Raw genomic sequence first — 18,352 nt, 5'->3', positions numbered from 1 at the left:
AAATGTAAATCAGACTGTGCTTTTTAAAACCCATTAAGCTTTGAAAACCTTTATCTTTTAATTCTCATGAACCTGGTCGACACAGCGTGCATGCAAAACGTGGCTCTCGGCCACTCTTCCAGCCTCGTCTCATACTCCTGTCCCTTCCTCACCGTGCTTGGCCACCTGGCTTCTTTTCTGTAGTGCCTTCACTACTCTAAGCCCTTCTGTCTCAGGGCCTTTGCACTTTCTGTTTCCACTGCTTGGAAGACTCTTTTCCCCAGCTCTTCCCTTGGCTGGCTCGGTCTCATTCAGGGCTCCTCCTGAGAGAGGGGTTCTCTGATTACTTATCTAAAGTCGCACCCAGCACTCCTATGTAATCTCTGCTGCATCACCCCATTTCTTAATAGCTTTTATTATGATCATTATTATCCCAAGCCATTGTTTTATATATTTACTTATTTTTTTTGTTCCTCTCTCTTTTTTTTTTATTGGAGTATAGTTTTTAAAATTTTTATTGGAGTATAGTTGATTTACAATGTTATGTGAGTTTCAGGCATACCGCAAAGTGAATCTGTTATACATGTACATATATCCACTCTTTTTTAGATTCTTTTCCCATATAGGTCATGACAGAGTATTGAGTAGAGTTCCCTGTGCTGTACAGTAGGTCCTTATTGGTTATCTACTTTATATATAGTAGCGTGTATATGGCAATCCCAATCTTTGAATTTTTCCCTCCCCGAACCTTATCCCCGGGAATCATAAGTTTATTTTCTACATCTGTAAATCTATTTCTGTTTTGTAGATAAGTTCATTTGTACCCTTTGTTTTTAGATTCCACATATAAGCGATATCATATGATATTTGTCTTTCTCTGACTTCACTCAGTGTGACAATCTCTAGGTCCATCCAAGTTGCTGCAAATGGCATTATTTCGTTCTTTTTTATGACTAATATTCCATTGTGTATATGTACCACATCTTCTTTATCCATTCCTCTGTTGATGGGCATTTAGGTTGCTTCCATGTCCTGGCTATCGTAAATAGCACTGCAATGAACATTGGGGTGCGTGTATCTTTTTGAATTACGGTTTTCTCCAGATATATGCCCAAGAATGGGACTGCTGGATCAGATGGTAGCTCTATTTTTAGTTTTTTAAGGAACCTGCATACTGTTCTCCATAGTGGCTCTACCAGTTTACATTCCCACCAACAGTGTAGGAGGGTTCCCTTTACTCTCTCTTTTTCATTCGAATATAAGCTCCAGAAAGCCAGAGCCCACCTCTGCATGTTGACAGCTGAATCCGCAGTACTTAACACAGTACCTGACTCCCCCTAGGTGTTCATGAATGAATAGGTAGTGAATGAATGAATGGATATGTGATTATTTATACTTGGCAGCAACAACGGCTCCACCAATCGTATCAAAAACATCTCAGCATATGCACATTTTAATGAAGGGGTTATGGATCTCAGAGAAGTGGGGTATTCTAAATCCTGAGACAGTTGGCTTTCTTTCCCCTGCCAGCAACCCCCCACCTCTGTGCCACCGGAACTCCCAGGACCTCACACTGAGAAACATTTTACGCCTGTTGAAATGTCTTGCTCCTGGGTCTGTATTTGTGACTAATCTTGATTGATCACCTCCCACAATGGACCTGAGTTTGGTCATTTCCTTGACCCTTGCCAATAGGATGTGTTTCATGAACAGAGTATTCTGACCCTCTGAAAAGAGATCAGGACCCAGACTTTTATTTCCTCTCGGTTTCATTGAGACAGAAAAGCTTGTTTATGTCGCAACAGCCATGTCCTCGGGCTCTCGTGAAGCTGTGTGTTCTGTGATCAAAATGACTGGGGTTGTGGGAAGGAAATCCAAAATTCAGAACTGTCTGTGTGAATCACAATGCTCAGTCCACCCTTCTTGAACAGGTGTAAAACCCATTTGCAGATTTTTAAAATTTTTTTGCAGATTTTATTTTTTTTTACTTTATTTTTATTTATTTATTTATTTTTTTGCGGTATACGGGCCTCTCACTGTTGTGGCCTCTCCCGTTGCGGAGCACAGGCTCCGGACGTGCAGGCTCAGCGGCCATGGCTCACGGGCCCAGGCACTCCGCGGCATGTGGGATCTTCCCGGACCGGGGCACGAACCCGTGTGCCCTGCATCGGCAGGCAGACTCTCAACCACTGCGCCACCAGGGAAGCCCCAGATTTTATTTTTTAAAAAGTTATTTCTACCAATAAAATTTTGAAGCTTCTTCTTATACCTAGACCACTTGACTGCACAGATCATTTTGTTTTAAACAGTGACCAAGATGTGGTAGGAAGTGACTTGAGGTTAAGGACGAGGAGGAGAGGGAGGGGGTGGGGTGATGGCCCCTGCACGTACAGACCAGCGAGCAGTTTACAAAGCGCTTTTCAAACCTACACACAACTCTCATGTCATTTTTACCACATCCCTGAAAAGGAACATACCAGCCAACAGTAGGATTGAGAAGTTCACCTGGATTCTTTGGTTTCCAGTCTAGTGCTCTGCCCTACTTAACCCTGAACACCACTGATTTTTGCACAATTGCTGGTTTCAGTGGCCGGCAACTTGGAAACTTTTAGATAGTTCTTGGTACATCAGGGCATCTCTGATTCAGCCACTGCTCATTTGACATCACAAATCACCCTGCTCTCCTTCTTCATTTATTTGCTCCTTCGTTTCTTTTGCCATTTTGTTCACTTTTTCTTTTCCATTCACTTCACTTTTAAGGAGACCAAAAAGTAAAGTCTCATTGTAGTTTACTACCTTACAGTGGTTACTGGAGCCATATTGTAATGAATTTGCCCAAATTAGCAAACAACTCATTATAAAAATATACCCCTTGATTTCAAATATGTTTACATTTTCTCTTCTTAATTCCTAAGACCTTCTTTTGGTTAATGCCATTATATTTTATAACATTAAATTAATAAGGGAAGATCCAGAATATATTTCCACATTAGTCAACATCTACATAGTTTATTCCAAAACCTGAGTAATTTAAAATCATTGTAACATCAGCAGTCTTTAAAATATGCCATATGCCTTATGTTTGATTTATGTGTCAGATAGAAAGTTTGTACGTCTGCACTTGGCAAGCTAACACCAGCTACTATTAATCTTTCTAGAAAGCATATAAATGTATTTGTTTCTGCCATACATCATTACTTGAATTGGGGCTGGCATTTTAATCATTCCTCTTGTATGATGGCGGTGTAAATGAGAAGGTTTGATGATCGTTTAGGATAGAGGCTAGGTTAAATGAGAGAGTAAATGGCCACTTCACTGATTCTTTCTAATGAATCTTATTTCCATCATAACTCCTGGTAAGCAGATTGATAAACTCATTAAGTCTACACCTCTCTTGATTCTCAGGAATAAATATCTCAAAGGTGGGGCTTTCTGTGCTTTAAAGAACTAGTCTTTTCTACTTTGGGGCAGAACTTAACTACATTTGTATTTTGGTTTTCACTCTTAACTCCCAAGCTCATTTTTTATTTTTGTTCCGGTCGAAATCAGGTGCATTTGGGGTTTTAGCATTTTTTTTTCTTTAATCCCCCTCCCACCAATGGAAGTAAGCAGAGGTTGAAATATTATTTGTAAATTTCCAGAGACAGTTTCCTAGGTCAGGCTTGGGCTTGCTGGGCGTGTCTATCCATAGCCCTGGCAGCTGGGACCATTACTTATTTGTTTACAAGTGTCTTCTTTATAAACATGTCCGTGCCTATGGATGTCACTCAGGTTCTTAAAGGGCAGCACCTCCTTCCTGTGCCTGGCTGCCCATCTTCCCATGGTAAGTCCTTTCCTCCTCCTCCCTCTGCTGGCCAGTAAGGAGAATGCCTTCTATTTTTCTTAATTTTTCACATGGTATTTGCATTCAGACAGCCCATCACCTGACACCAGTGTGAGTCTAGAGGCTTTTTTAAGCATTTGGAAAATCATGCTAGAAGGTGATTACTATTGTTTTGAATATATATTTTTTTAATTTAAAAAAGATGTAGAATTTGTTCCATAAAGCTTTTTTTACTTTAAAAGAGGGAGTGGGACTTCCCTGGTGGTCCAGTGGTTAAGACTTTGCCTTCCAATGCAGGGGTTATGAGTTGGATCCCTGGCCAGGGAGCTAAGATCCCACATGCCTCACAGCCAAAAAACCAAAACATAAAACAAGCAATATTGTGACAAATTCAGACTTCCCTAGTGGCACAGTGGTTGGGAGTCCACCTGCCAATGCAGGGGACACGGGTTCGATCCCTGGTCTGGGAGAATCCCACATGCCACAGAACAACTAAGCCTGTGCGCCACAACTACTGAACCTCTGCTCTGGAGCCCGCAAGCCACAACTACTGAGCCCGCGTGCCACAGCTACTGAAGCCCGTGCGCCTAGAGCCTGTGCTCTGCAACAAGAGAAGCTACCACAATGAGAAGCCCGCGCATTGCAATGAAGAATATCCCCCACTCACTGCAACTAGAGGAAGCCCATGTGCAGCAATGAAGACCCAATGCAGCCAAAAATAATTAATTTAAAAAAATATTGTAACAAATTCAATAAAGACTTTAAAAATGGTTTTAAAAAAAAAAGAAAAGGGGTTATATTGGGTTTTCTCTGGTGGCGCAGTGGATAAGACTCCCAGCTCCCAATGCAAGGGGCCCAGATTTGATCCCTGGTTGGGGAACTAGATCCCACATGCATGCCACAACTAAGGAGTCTGCCTGCCGCAACTAAGACCCCACGCGACCAAATAAATAAATAATTTTTTAAGGGGATTATATTATATGTAGCATAACTACCTGTGCCCCCTGTGTTTTTTGTATATTTGGCTAATTTATGCCTAGTGGGAGGTATGACACTCCTGAAGATCTCATTTGGGGTGGAGTCAGAATACCCTGTTTTAAAAGACAATTTGGAATACTTTATGAAATTGGAGAATGTGTGTTTTACTTTAGAGAGAACAAGTGTACTGAAGAAAACGCTGAACTAGAGGTTCCAGGAGCCTGCCTCTAGTTCAAACTGTGCCCATAGCTCCTCTGTACCTCTGACTGGGTTACAACTCTTGCCCTGAGACTCATTTCTTTATCCAAAAAAATGGATATTTTGCACTAGCTCATCTTTAGGGTGACCCCTGCTAACTCTAATTTTATGCCAAAAAATGGCCTCATTGATGTGTAGGAGAAAGACCACAAGATTCGAGAGTCAGACAATACGAGTTTAAATTGCAACTCCTGCCTTTCTTCCCTTTGTGACCTTAGGCAAGTCATCTGAAAAAAGGTAGCATTTGTACCAATTCCTGACCTAGAAGCAGTCACATGATAAATCAGTGGTGTTTTACTGATATCCTCTAGTATCAGAAGCCACTGGGTATGGTGGGTTTCTTTTTTAAAAAAGAAAAAACAAACTCCAGTGTGTACCTGCAGAATTTTAATTTCAGTGCATGATGTGCAGGCACCTGTATTTTTTTTAGAAGCTGCACTGGCAATGCTGATGTAAAATCAGAATTGCAATCAGTTTTAGGCTTCTGCCCTCGTCGTCCCTTCTCATTTTGATTCTGTGACATATAACTTGAGAGTGAAATAAGTTTATAACTTAACAGTTATTTTCATTTCTAAGTAATTTCTTCTTTTAAAGTCCGATTTCTAAGCAACAGGTTTTCCATCTTCCCTAAGATCCATTGCAGCTCCCAAATTTGACATGTTTCTACTTCAGAGGAGGATAGAAAGGAAGACTTGGTCTCAGAGATGCTTCTTTTGAGCACAACGCTCCAGTGGCTTTTACTGATCACAACAGAATCAGAAGTGATGCTTTGTATACTGAGTGTGCTTGTCAGGGCACTAAGTAATTTTAGGATCTGAATATAAAGTAATGAAATGTTAGGATTCCTGGAGGGGAGGACTGTATCCAACTTGCACTTTTGTATCCCTGGCACGTCATGGGGAACCTGGCATGTGGTAAGGTCTTAGTAAATACTAGCTGGATAAATTAAACTTTCTCTGCAAGTCACATTAGGAAATTAATTATATAGTTTTGAAGTCACTCTTCATAACTTCAGAAAGATAAAAAGATGTTAAAAGGCAAAATGAAATATGAAAATCATGGTAGTGATAGTAATAATGTTACAATAATCATTGATTACTTACTATGTACCAGGATTGTAACCATGGTACAAGCAATACATACGTGTACACACAGGCAGAAATAAAACCTCACAACATCCCACTCTTGTGACCACATTGGAACCATCCATTTGCAGTGTGATTCTGAATAGGACCCTGTGGGAAATGAAGGCAGTGATTAGTAGGAAAAAAAAAAAAAGAAGTGAAGGAATTGCTTTTGTTGAGGTGTTGAGATTCCACAGCTGAACTTGCTTAGTATAAAGCAAAAGAGAAATTTCTGGTTTAGTTGGGAAGCATGTATAAGACTCCTCCTTGGTTCAAGCATTTGTAATACATAAAAACATTAAACGCTTCTGCAATGTGCCAGGTGTAGTTGGTTCTAAACATTTTACATATCATAATTCAAGAGCCCTCTGAGGTGACTAAAACCTTACCTCCACTTTAGAGGAGAGGGTGCTGAGCCCCAGAGAAGCTCAGTGATTTACCCAGAATCACACAGCTGATAAATGCAAGCTAGGATTTGAACCCAGGAATTCTAGTTCCAGAGACTGATCTCTTACCCACTATGCTAAGCAGCCTCCTGGCTTGTAGATGAAAAGCTCCAATACCATTAAGGAGTACATCTTATACATGAAAGAATGAGTAAGGTCTGAAGTCCGTGGCAAATTAATGCCACTTAATTTTCATCCATATTTGCTGATGATAGTTCATTAAATCGTCATCGATCCACACAGGGAAAGCAATATCTTATCTCATCATCCAAGCATGTGATTAGCATTAGCTCTTCTCTGCGTGTGTTTTTCCACGTCTGAAATGATGCAAAACCATCCTAATTAGAACCGCGCTGCCGGAGAGTTAAACCTGGGTGATCAGGTGCCTCTTTTCTCTTTGCCCTCTGGTCTCGGACTGGAGAATGAATTGCAAATTGCACTGCTCAAGTGTTTGACTGCCAGAATCTCTTCAGTTGAGCTGCAGGGCCTCGGAAAGGAGAATTCAGGTTGCCGGCAGAGTGATATCCTAATAGTGGTGGGGTCTGTGTATTCACGTCAGCACATCCCATCTATTCCCCCTCCTCTGTCGTGTCATCCTCCCACCTCTTCCCCGGCCTCTGCCGTCCATCATGTGGCAACTGGCCTTGCTGTGGCCTTGCAACAGGTCTCAAGGCTTCCTCTAGTCCATTCTCCGGCTAGAGTGATTTAAAGTCAATTGGATCCAGTCGCTGCTCATGTCAGGATGACATCCCATCATTCAGAGTAAACTCCAAAGTCCTGTGTCACAGACAAGCACTTGCTCTTTCTTCTGTGTATTTCCTGTCACAGAGAGCCAAGGAGCTTTCTCACTCCTGCCCTTGAGGCTTCTGCTCAAAGGTCCTTTCCTTCAAGAAGCCTGCTCTGACCACTCCGTAGAAAAGAAAACAGCGTCCACCGCCATCATGCTCTGCTCTGTCCTGCTTTCTGAGGCCATGGACGCTTCTTTGTGGTCTCTGTGAGAGTAGGGACTGGGTCTCAATCATTATTTGATCCCCACCACCAAAAACATGCCTGGCACATTGTAGGTCTTCAGAAAATCATCTATATTGAAGGAAAGCTGTGAATTAATGCAAAGCCCTTTGTTTTCATAAATGCTCATCATCCTTTAGAGAACTTTCTGGGGTGAGAGCTTATCATTAGAGCTGGGGAAACAGGCCGCGGGAGATGGACCACCTCGAAAATCACACAGCATGAAGGTGAGACAGGCTGACTTCCAACCCAGTTTTGTTGGCCTGTAAAGCCCATGCCCTCTGTCACAGGCTGTTCTAAATGACAAGGAAAAAATGATACAAATAAACTTATATACAAAACAGAAATAGACCCACAGACATAGAAAACAAACTCAAGGTTACCAAACACAACATTGTAAATCACCTCTACTTCAATTAAATAAATAAATAAATGACAAGGAAATGCATTTCGTGGCAGTGGATCATGTTGGTCCAATTAAGCCTGTTCTCCAGGTCCAGTGCAGTAGTCACTATCCACGTGTGGCCATTTAATTAATTAAAGCTAAATACGATGTAAAATTTAGTCCAACCGGCCACGTTTCAAGAACCGAATAGCCACATGTGGCCAATGGCTGCTATATTGGACAGTGCAGTTATAGAACCTTTCCACCCTCATAAAAAATGCTGTTGGCCATTGCTGCTCGCGAGATTTTGATTATTTTGCCCGCAAAAGTGATATGTTGCATGTCCTTTATTTTACCCTTTCTCTTATATGCGTTTGACAGAAGAAAAATATGGAATTGAAGGCAACTTTATGGTTAATACATTTCTTTTTATACAGATAATGATAATAATAGGTCCTATTTATTAAATTCTTTCCATGTGTAGGTACTGCTCTAAGCTCTTTACATGTGTTAACTGGATGTTAAGGGGTCACAAGGAATTGAGACTCAGAGAACATGAAAGACTTGTATTAGCACTTGGGCGATCTGCTCTGTCCTAATCCTGAGACAGCTCATCAACTTTTAATGGGGATTATAGGGCTTCCACCTGGCCAGGAAGCATCTCATCTTTAATCCTGGACTGAGGTTAAGGAGCTTAACTTAAATTATTTTATTATGTAAAGTATCTTTACTCTAAAAAGAGGAAGAAACTTTTTTTTTGAATTTTATTTTATTTTATTTAATACAGCAGGTTCTTATTAGTTATCCATTTTATACATATTAGTGTATATATGTCAATCCAATCTCCCAATTCATCCCACCACCCCCCTCCACCACCCTGCTTTCCCACCTTCGTGTCCATACGTTTGTTCTCTACATCTGTGTCTCTATTTCTGCCTTGCAAACCGGTTCATCTGTACCACTTTTCTGGATTCCACATATATGCTTTAATATACGATATTTGTTTTTCTCTTTCTGACTTCACTCTGTATGACAGTCTCTGGGTCCATCCATGTCTCTACAAATGACTCAATTTCGTTCCTTTTTATGGCTGAGTAATACTGCATTGTACCTATGTACCACATCTTCTTTATACATTTGTCTGTCGATGGGCATTTAGGTTGCTTCCATGACCTAGCTATTGTAAATAGTGCTGCAATGAGTATTGGGGCTCATGTGTCTTTTTGAATTATGGTTTTCTCTGGGTATATGCCCAGTAGTGGGATTGCTGGGTCATATGGTAATTCTATTTTTAGTTTTTTAAGGAACCTCCGTACTGTTCTCCATAGTGGCTGTATCAATTTACATTCCCGTCAACAGTGCAAGAGGGTTCCCTTTTCGCCACACCCTCTCCAGCATTTATTGTTTGTAGATTTTCTGATGATGGCCATTCTGACCAGTGTGAGGTGATACCTCATTGTAGTTTTGATTTGCATTTTTCTAATAATTAGTGATGTTAAGCAGCTTTTCATGTACCTCTTGGCCATCTGTATGTCTTCTTTGGAGAAATGTCTGTTTAGGTCTTCTGCCCATTTTTTGATTGGGTTGTTTGTTTTTTTAATATTGAGCTGCATGAGCTGTTTATATATTTTGGAGATTAATCCTTTGTCGATTCACTTGCAAATATTTTCTCCCATTCTGAGGGGTGTCTTTTCATCTTGTTTATAGTTTCCTTTGCTGTGCAAAAGGTTTTAAGTTTCACTAGGTCCCATTTGTTTATTTTTGTCTTTATTTCCATTACTCTAGGAGGTTGGTCAAAAAAGATCTTGCTGTGATTTATGTCATAGAGTGTTCTTCCTATGTTTTCCACTAAGAGGTTTATAGTGTCCGGCCTTACATTTAGGTCTTTAATCCATTTTGAGTTTATTTTTGTGTATGGTGTTAGGGAGTGTTCTAATTTCATTCTTTTACATGTAGCTGTCCAGTTGTCCCAGCACTACTTATTGAACAGTCTGTCTTTTCTCCATTGTATATCCTTGCCTACTTGGTCATAGATTAGTTGACCATATGTGTGTAGGTTTATCTGTGGGCTTTCTATCCTGTTCCATTGATCTATATTTCTGTTTTTGTGCCAGTACCATATTGTCTTGATTACTGTAGCTTTGTAGTATGGTCTGAAGTCAGGGAGTCTGATTCCTCCAGCTCCCTTTTTTTCCCCTCAAGATTGCTTTGGCTATTTGGGGTCTTTTGTGTCTCCATAGAAATTGTAAGATTTTTTATTCTAGTAATTTGATAGGAATTGCATGAATCTGTAGATTGCTTTGGGTAATATAGTCATTTTCAAAATATTGATTCTTCCAATGCAAGAACATGGTATATCTCTCCATCTGTTTGTGTCATCTTTGATTTCTTTCATCAGCATCTTATAGTTTTCTGAGTACAAGTCTTTTGCCTCCTCAGGTAGGTTTATTCCTAGGTATTTTATTCTTTTCGTTGCAATGGTGAATGGGATTGTTTCCTTAATTTCTCTTTCTGATCTTTCATTGTTAGTGTATAGGAATGCAAGAGATTTCTGTGCATTAATTTTGTATCCTGCAACTTTACCAGATTCATTGATGAGCTCTAGTAGTTTTCTGGTAGCATTTTTAGGATTCTGTATGTATAGTACCATGTCATCTGCAAACAGTGACAGTTTTACTTCTTCTTTTCCAATTTGGATTCCTTTTATTTCTTTTTCTTCTCTGATTACCATGGCTAGGACTTCCAAAACTATGTTGAATAATAGCGGTGAGAGTGGCCAGTCTTGTCTTGTTCCTGATCTTAGAAGAAATGCTTTCAGTTTTTCACCATTGAGAATGATGTTTGCTGTGGGTTTGTTGTATATGGTCTTTATTATATTGAGGTAGGTTCCATCTATGCCCACTTTCTGTAGAGTTTTTATCATAAATGGGTGTTGAATTTTGTCAAGAGCTTTTTCTGCATCTATTGAGATGATCATATGGTTTTTATTCTTCAGTTTGTTAATATGGTGTATCACATTAATTGATTTGCATTTATTGAAGAATCCTTGCCTCTCTGGGATAAATCCCACTTGATCATGGTGTATGATCCTTTTAATGTGTTGTTGGATTCTGTTTGCTAGTATTTTGTTGAGGATTTTTGCATCTATATTCATCAGTGATATTAGTCTATAATTTTATTTTTTTTTAGTGTCTCTGTCTGGTTTTGGTATCAGGGTGATGGTGGCCTCGTAGAATGAGTTTGGGAGTGTTCCCTTCTCTGCAAATTTTTGGAAGAGTTTGAGAAAGATGGGTGTTAGCTCTTCTCTAAATGTTTGATAGAATTCACCTGTGAAGCCATCTGGTCCTGGACTTTTGTTTGTTGGAAGATTTTTAACCAGTTTCAATTTCATTATTTGTGATTGGTCTGTCCATATTTTCTATTTCCTCCTGGTTCAGTCTTGGAAGGTTATACCTTTCTAAGAATTTGTCCACTTCTTCCAGGTTGTGCATTTTATTGGCATAGAGCTGCTTGTAGTAGTCTCTTAGGATGCTTTGTAGTTCTGCGGTGTCAGTTGTAACTTCTCCTTTTTCATTCCTAATTTTATTGATTTGAGTCCTCTCCCTCTTTTTTTTGGATGAGTCTGGCTAAAGGTTTATCAATTTTGTTTATCTTCTCAAATAGCCAGCTTTTAGTTTTATTGATCTTTGCTATTGTTTTCTTTGTTTCTATTTCATTTATTTCTGCTCCGATCTTTATGATTTCTTTCCTTCTACTAACTTGGGTTTTGTTTGTTCTCCTTCCTCTAGTTTAGGTGTAAGGTTAGACTGTTTATTTGAGATTTTTCTTGTTTCTTGAGGTAGGCTTGTATTGGTATACACTTCCCTATTATTACTGCTTTTTCTTCATCCCATAGGTTTTGGATCGTCATGTTTTCATTGTCATTTGTCTCTAGGTATTTTTTGATTTCCTCTTTGATTTCTTCAGTGATCTCTTGGTTATTTAGTGATGTGTAGTTTAGCCTACATGTGTTTGTGTTTTTTACGTTTTTTCCCCTCTGATTTACTTCTAATCGCATAGCATTGTGGTCGGAAAAGATGCTTGATATGATTTCAATTTTCCTAAATTTACTGAGGCTTGATTTGTGACCCAAGATGTGATCTATCCTGGAGAATGTTCCATGTGCACTTGAGAAGAAAGTGTGTGGAATGTCCTATAAATATAAATTAAATCTGTCTGGTCTATTGTGTCATTTAAAGCTTGTGTTTCCTTATTAATTTTCTTTCTGGGTGATCTGTCCATTGGTGTAAGTGTGGTGTTACAAAGTCCCCCACTGTTAGTGTGTTACTGTCGATTTCCTCTTTTATAGCTGTTAGCATTTGCCTTATGTATTGAGGTGCTCCTATGTTGAGTGCATGCATATTTATAATTGTTATATCTTCTTCTTGGATTGATCCCTTGATCATTATGTAGTGTCCTTCCTTGTCTCTTGTAACATTCTTTATTTTCTTGTTTTTTTGTTTTGTTTTTTTTTTTTTTTTTTGCTGTATGTGGGCCTCTCACTGTTGTGGCCTCTCCCGTTGCGGAGCACAGGCTCCGGACGCGCAGGCTCAGCGGCCATGGCTCACGGGCCTAGCCGCTCCACGGCATGTGGGATCTTCCCGGACTGGGGCACGAACCCGTGTCCCCTGCATCGGCAGGCGGACTCTCAACCACTGCGCCACCAGGGAAGCCCGCATTCTTTATTTTAAAGCCTATTTTTTCTGATATGAATATTACTACTCCAGCTTTCTTTTGATTTCCATTTGCATGGAATATCTTTTTCCCTCTCCTCACTTTCAGTCTGTATGTGTCCCTAGGTCTGAAGTGGGTCTCTTGTAGACAGTATATATATGGGTCTTGTTTTTGTATCCATTCAGTGAGCCTGTGTCTTTTGGTTAGAGCATTTAATCCATTCACATTTAAGGTAATTTTCAATATGTATGTTCCTATTACCATTTTCTTAATTGTTTTGTGTTTGTTTTTGTAGGTCCTTGTCTTCTCTTGTGTTTCCCACTTAGAGAAGTTCCTTTTGCATTTGTTGTAGAGGTGGTTTGGTGGTGCTGAATTCTCTTAGCTTTTGCTTGTCTGTAAAGCTTTTGATTTCTCCGTGGTATCTGAATGAGATCCTTGTTGGATAGAGTAATCTTGGTTGTAGGTTCTTCCCTTTTGTCACTTTAAATATATCATGCCACTCCCTTCTGGCTTGTAGAGTTTCTGCTGAGAAATCAGCTGTTAACCTTATGGGAGTACCCTTGTATGTTATTTGTCGTTTTTCCCTTGTTGCTTTTGATAATTTTTCTTTGTTTTTGATTTTTGTCAGTTTGATTACTGTGTGTCTCGGCGTGTTTCTCCTTGGGTTTATCCTGCCTGGGACTCTCTGCGCTCCCTGGACTTGGGTGGCTATTTCCTTTCCCATGTTAGGGAAATTTTTGACTATTAATCTCTTCAAATATTTTTTTGGGTCCTTTCTATCTCTCTTCTCCTTATGGCACCCCTATAATGCAAATGTTGGTGCATTTAATGTTGTCCTAGAGGTCTCTTAGGCTGTCTTTATTTCTTTTCATTCTTTTTTCTTTATTCTGTTCCATGGCAGTGAATTCCACCATTCTGTTTTCCAGGTCACTTATGCATTCTTCTGCCTCAGTTATTCTGCTATTGATTCCTTCTAGTGTATTTTTCATTTCAGTTATTGTATTGTTCGTCTCTGTTTGTTTATTCTTTAATTCTTCTAGGTGTTTTTTTTTTTAATTCTTCCAGGTCTTTGATAAACATATCTTGCATCCTCTGCATCTTTGCCTCCGTTCTTTTTCTGAGGTCCTGGATCATCTTCACTATCATTATTCTGAATTCTTTTTCTGGAAGGTTGCATATCTCCACTTCATTTAGTTGTTTTTTGGGGGTTTTATCTTGTTCCTTCATCTAGGACATAATCCTCTCCCATTTCATTTCATCTAACTTTCTGTGATTGTGTTTTTACATTCCGCAGGCTGCAGGACTGTAGTTCTTCTTGCTTCTGCTGTCTGCCCTCTGGTAGATTAGGCTACCTAATAGGCTTGTGCAAGCTTCCTGATGGGAGGAACTGGTGGTGGGTAGAGCTGGTTGGTGCTCTGATGGGCAGAGCTCAGTAAAACTTTAATCAGCTTCTCTGCTGTTGGGTGGGGCTGAGTTCCCTCCCGGTTGGTTGTTTGGCCTGAGGTGACCCAGCCCTGGAGGCTACAGGCTCTTTGGTGGGACTAATGGCGGACTCGGGAGGGCTCACGCTGAGGAGTACTTCCCAGAACTTCTGCTGCCAGTGTCCTTGTCCCTGTGGTGAGCCACAGCCGCCCCCTGCCTCTTCAGGAGACCCTCCAATACTAGGAGGTAGGTCTGGTTCATTCTCTTATAGGGTCACTGCTCCTTCGCCCTGGGTCCTGATGCACACACTACTTCGTGTGTGCCCTCCAAGAGTGGAGTCTCTGTTTCCCCCAGTCCTGTTGAAGTCCTGCAATCAAATCTCGCTAGCTTTCAAAGTCTGATTCTCTGGGAATTCCTTGTCCCATTGCCGGACCCCCAAGTTGGGAAGCCTGATGTGGGGCTCAGAATCTTCACTCCGGTGGGTGGACTTCTGTAGTATAATTGCTCTCCAGTTTGTGATTCACCCACCCAGTGGTTATAGGATTTGACTTTATTGTGATTGTGCCCCTCCTACTGTCTCACTGCAGCTTCTCCTTTGTCTTTGGTTGTGGGGTATCTTTTTTGGGTGAGTTCCAGTGTCTTCCTGTTGATTATTCAGCAGTTAGTTGTGATTCCGGTGCTATTGCAAGAGGGGGTGAGCTCACGTCCTTCTACTCCTCCATCTTGAACCAATCTCCAAAAGAGGAAGAAACTTTAATGCAAGAAAAATTCACCTTAAATTCTTATATATAAAATAATATATAATCTGCTGTATGATCATCAGCATTTACTGTTTGTCAGACCTCTATTTAAAAAGGAAGATGTGGAAGTTTTCTTGGTATATTTATCTGATTCTATATCTCAAACTAACTGACCTCCCTGCTTACCTGTGGTACTTGGTTTTTCTAGTAATTTTGGAAGTCGAGTCCTCTTGTCAAATCTAGTGTGCTACCTAATATTTTCCTAGCTATTAAATGTTTTTCACGTTAATTTAGCAAATTTGCTGTCACTTCCATGGTGCTAAACAGGCTGCCGTTTGTGTTTACTATTAAGGAGCTGCCTTTATTTCTAATGCAGTTTTTAAGTTGCTGTTTTGATTTATTGCCATGGTTGAAAGTTATCAAGCATTTTACTTGAGAATTCTTATAGGAGGGTAGGCCACATTTACATTTGAGACGACTTATAGCAAAAGATGAGATAAATTTTAAAATGTCTCTATTTTAGTTCTTTCATTATACAATGGATACAAATTACCCCTCACTTTCAGCATCTTAAGTAAAGAACTCTGATTTTTGGTCTCATAACTTTTAAATTGATTTTGGTCCTAATTTTTAAACCTAAGCAGACTGCATTTATTTGTTCTAACATTTATATGCAGGTTTTGACTTGGTTGGATAGTTTGAGTTGTAATCCTGTTATATTCATAATGCAAAGTGATCAGCACACCTAAAACCGCATTATTGTTTTTGTTTTTGTTTTTTTCCGGTAAGGGAATGTCTCATCCTCCTTGAAGGTAAACTTAATGCACCGAGTTATTGTTTTTGTGTATTATTTATTATAAATGTGTGTGATTTATAATTCTCATTAAAGAGTGGTGACATCGTTTCCCCTTTCTGGAAGAGTGTAGGAATTTCAAGTTAGAATTATTACATTGGTCGGCAGACTGTAGAATAATCATTCTGTGCTTCTACCTACAGGGCTACATTTGAATGTAAAGAGGTTCTTTTGTTTTCCCCTTTTCAGGGAGAAATTCATGAACATGGTGGGCCAGGCGTTGTCTAGGTGCTATGAATCAAACAGATCATCCAAAAACAAACAAGTTTGCTCCTGATTTCATGAACCTTTTATTCTAGAGGAAGGAGAGAAAGGGCAGAAATAATCAGATGAACAAGAAGATATCATGCAGAGAGAAGTGCTGTGAAGAAAATAAAACTGGATGAAGTTCTAAGGGTAGGGCCGAGAGGGCTGCTTTCGATTAGGTGGTGAGATTTGAATGACCACGAGGAAGGAAACAGCATTCCACAGACAAGGGACAGTTAGTGCAAAGGCCCCAGAAAAGAACTAGAATGTGGGACAGTGTGGCTGAAGAAAGGTGAGCAAGAGGAATGGTGATGAGTTTCAGAGACCGACAACCAGGGTTAGGAATTTGGATTTTATTTTCTGTGTGATGTTCAGTTTTAAGCAATGAAGGGATGAGATCTCATTAACATTGTTAGACAGTCCCTCTGGCATATGTGGGAAGAGTAGATTTTAGAGGAGTTGGCATGGAAGGGGGAGACCCAGTAGGGCCATTGTGGTTGGAGAAGGGAGTTGGCAGCGTAGAATCAAGTGATGGCAGTGGGGACTGGGGAAGTGGGGCATTGGGGATGTGTTTGGAGGGTCAATAGGACTTAGTATGTTGACTCAGAATCAGGGTTGGCAGACTCTTCTGGGAAGGGCCAGATTGGTCAGTATTTTCGCTTTGTGGGCCATACGGTTTCTGTCACCTCCGCTCTCCTCTGCCCTTGTTGCAGATGATATGGAAGCAAATGGATTGGTAACGTTCCAAGAAAACATTTTTTTAAAAAAATTTATTGGAGCATAGTTGATTTACAATGTTATGTTAGTTTCAGGTGAACCACAAAGTGAATCACTTATACATATACATATACCCAGTCTTTTTTAGATTCTTTTCCCATATAGGTCATTACAGAGTATTAAGTAGAGTTCCCTGTGCTACACAGTAGGTCCTTATTAGTTATGTATTTTATATATAGTAGTGTGTATATGTCAATCCCAATCTCCCAATTTATCCACCCTGCTTAGGGCCAGATAATTCTTCGTTACAGGGGTCCATCCTGTGAATTGTAGGATGTTTAACAGAATCCCTGATCTCTGCCCAGTAGCGTACCTGCCCCTACACCCCCTCCCCCGATTTGGCATGACCCACTCATGTATTTTTTAGCAGTCTCTTTAAAAAGTCTTTTAAAATTTGCATGCCTTTATCTGGTACCAACAATTCCAGTTTGCCACAGGCCTGCCATTCCCTTTTATCTTCCATCTGGCCTCACACACTCTTCTGCATTACTTGCCCGCTGCCCGCAGACAGCGGAGTTTGAGACCCAAAGACAGCATGTGTGCAGGTACTGACAGGGGAGCATGGAGGGCATGGACCTGCGGTGGGCCTGTTTCCTAGATATTTCTTTTTACCATCATCATCTCAAAATTTCAGGAACTGGCTGCTTTTCCTTTCTTTTTGGTTTAATTTATACTTTTTTTTTTTTTTAAACAAAAGAAAGAAGGTATCCTCAGACTTTTTTTTCCCTTGATGCTGGAGTTTATTTTCTACCTTTACTTTAGTTCCATATGAAAATTAACCAGTGATCACCTCCTTGGGATGGGGACTCCGATGCGAAAAGCATCTGGTATGAGGAACGTTATTACATTTCTTCTTCTTATTATTTTGCCTTCTCTGATACTAGTTTTGCAACCTCCCTTCATTGAGATTCTCTTTATTGGAAGAGATATCTTCCTAGCCTCCCCTCTAAGCATTTTGCAGTTCTGAACATTTTCAAAACTGTTCTCTGAGGCAGAGAGTTTACTCGGGGTAATATTTTTCCACCTTCCTTCATTTTCCTCAAATTAAATCACACATTCTTAACCACCATCTGGAGTTAAGTGTCTGCTGTGGTTTTTATTGAGTCTGTCTTTGCATTGCCACCTACAGATTTAAAAACATTCCCCAATTTGTACCTTGCCAGTTATTCCCCCTTTTTGTATTCCTGCTTAGAGATTAGTCATGTCCCTTATTTATGAACATAATCCTTTTAGGTTCTGAAATCTTGTTGGTAGAATCTTTTTTTTTTTTTTTTTTTGTGGTACGCGGGCCTCTCACTGCTGTGGCCTCTCTAATTGCGGAGCACAGGCTCCGGACGCGCAGGCTCAGCGGCCATGGCTCACTGGCCCAGCCGCTCCGCGGAATGTGGGATCTTCCCGGACTGGGGCACGAACCTGTGTCCCCTGCATCGGCAGGTGGACTCTCAATCCCTGTGCCACCAGGGAAGCCCTTGTTGGTAGAATCTTAATGTCTGAAAATAGCAGTGGGTCCTTAGGAGTGTTGTTTCCACTGGCAAAATGGAACTTGCCTTTTTGATGCCAAGTTGGTACCTAGTTTTATTTTATATTCCTCTTCCTTTTT

The 18,352-nt window shown here is 40.3% G+C and overlaps 1 protein-coding gene across 20 annotated transcripts in view; it reads left to right on the top strand.

The window, feature by feature from the left end:
* The window catches only part of MAGI1 (membrane associated guanylate kinase, WW and PDZ domain containing 1), a gene marked incomplete at both ends in the record, with an annotated part of 616,726 nt that overhangs the window by 536,315 nt on the left and 62,059 nt on the right, over positions 1-18,352 (top strand). The gene's annotated exons all lie outside the window — the stretch shown is intronic.

Source organism: Grampus griseus (assembly GCF_964374135.1).
Source record: "Grampus griseus genome assembly, chromosome: 10".
Taxonomy (NCBI): domain Eukaryota; kingdom Metazoa; phylum Chordata; class Mammalia; order Artiodactyla; family Delphinidae; genus Grampus; species Grampus griseus.
Note: the sequence above shows the minus strand (reverse complement) of the source record. Positions and strands in the feature narration are given on the sequence as shown.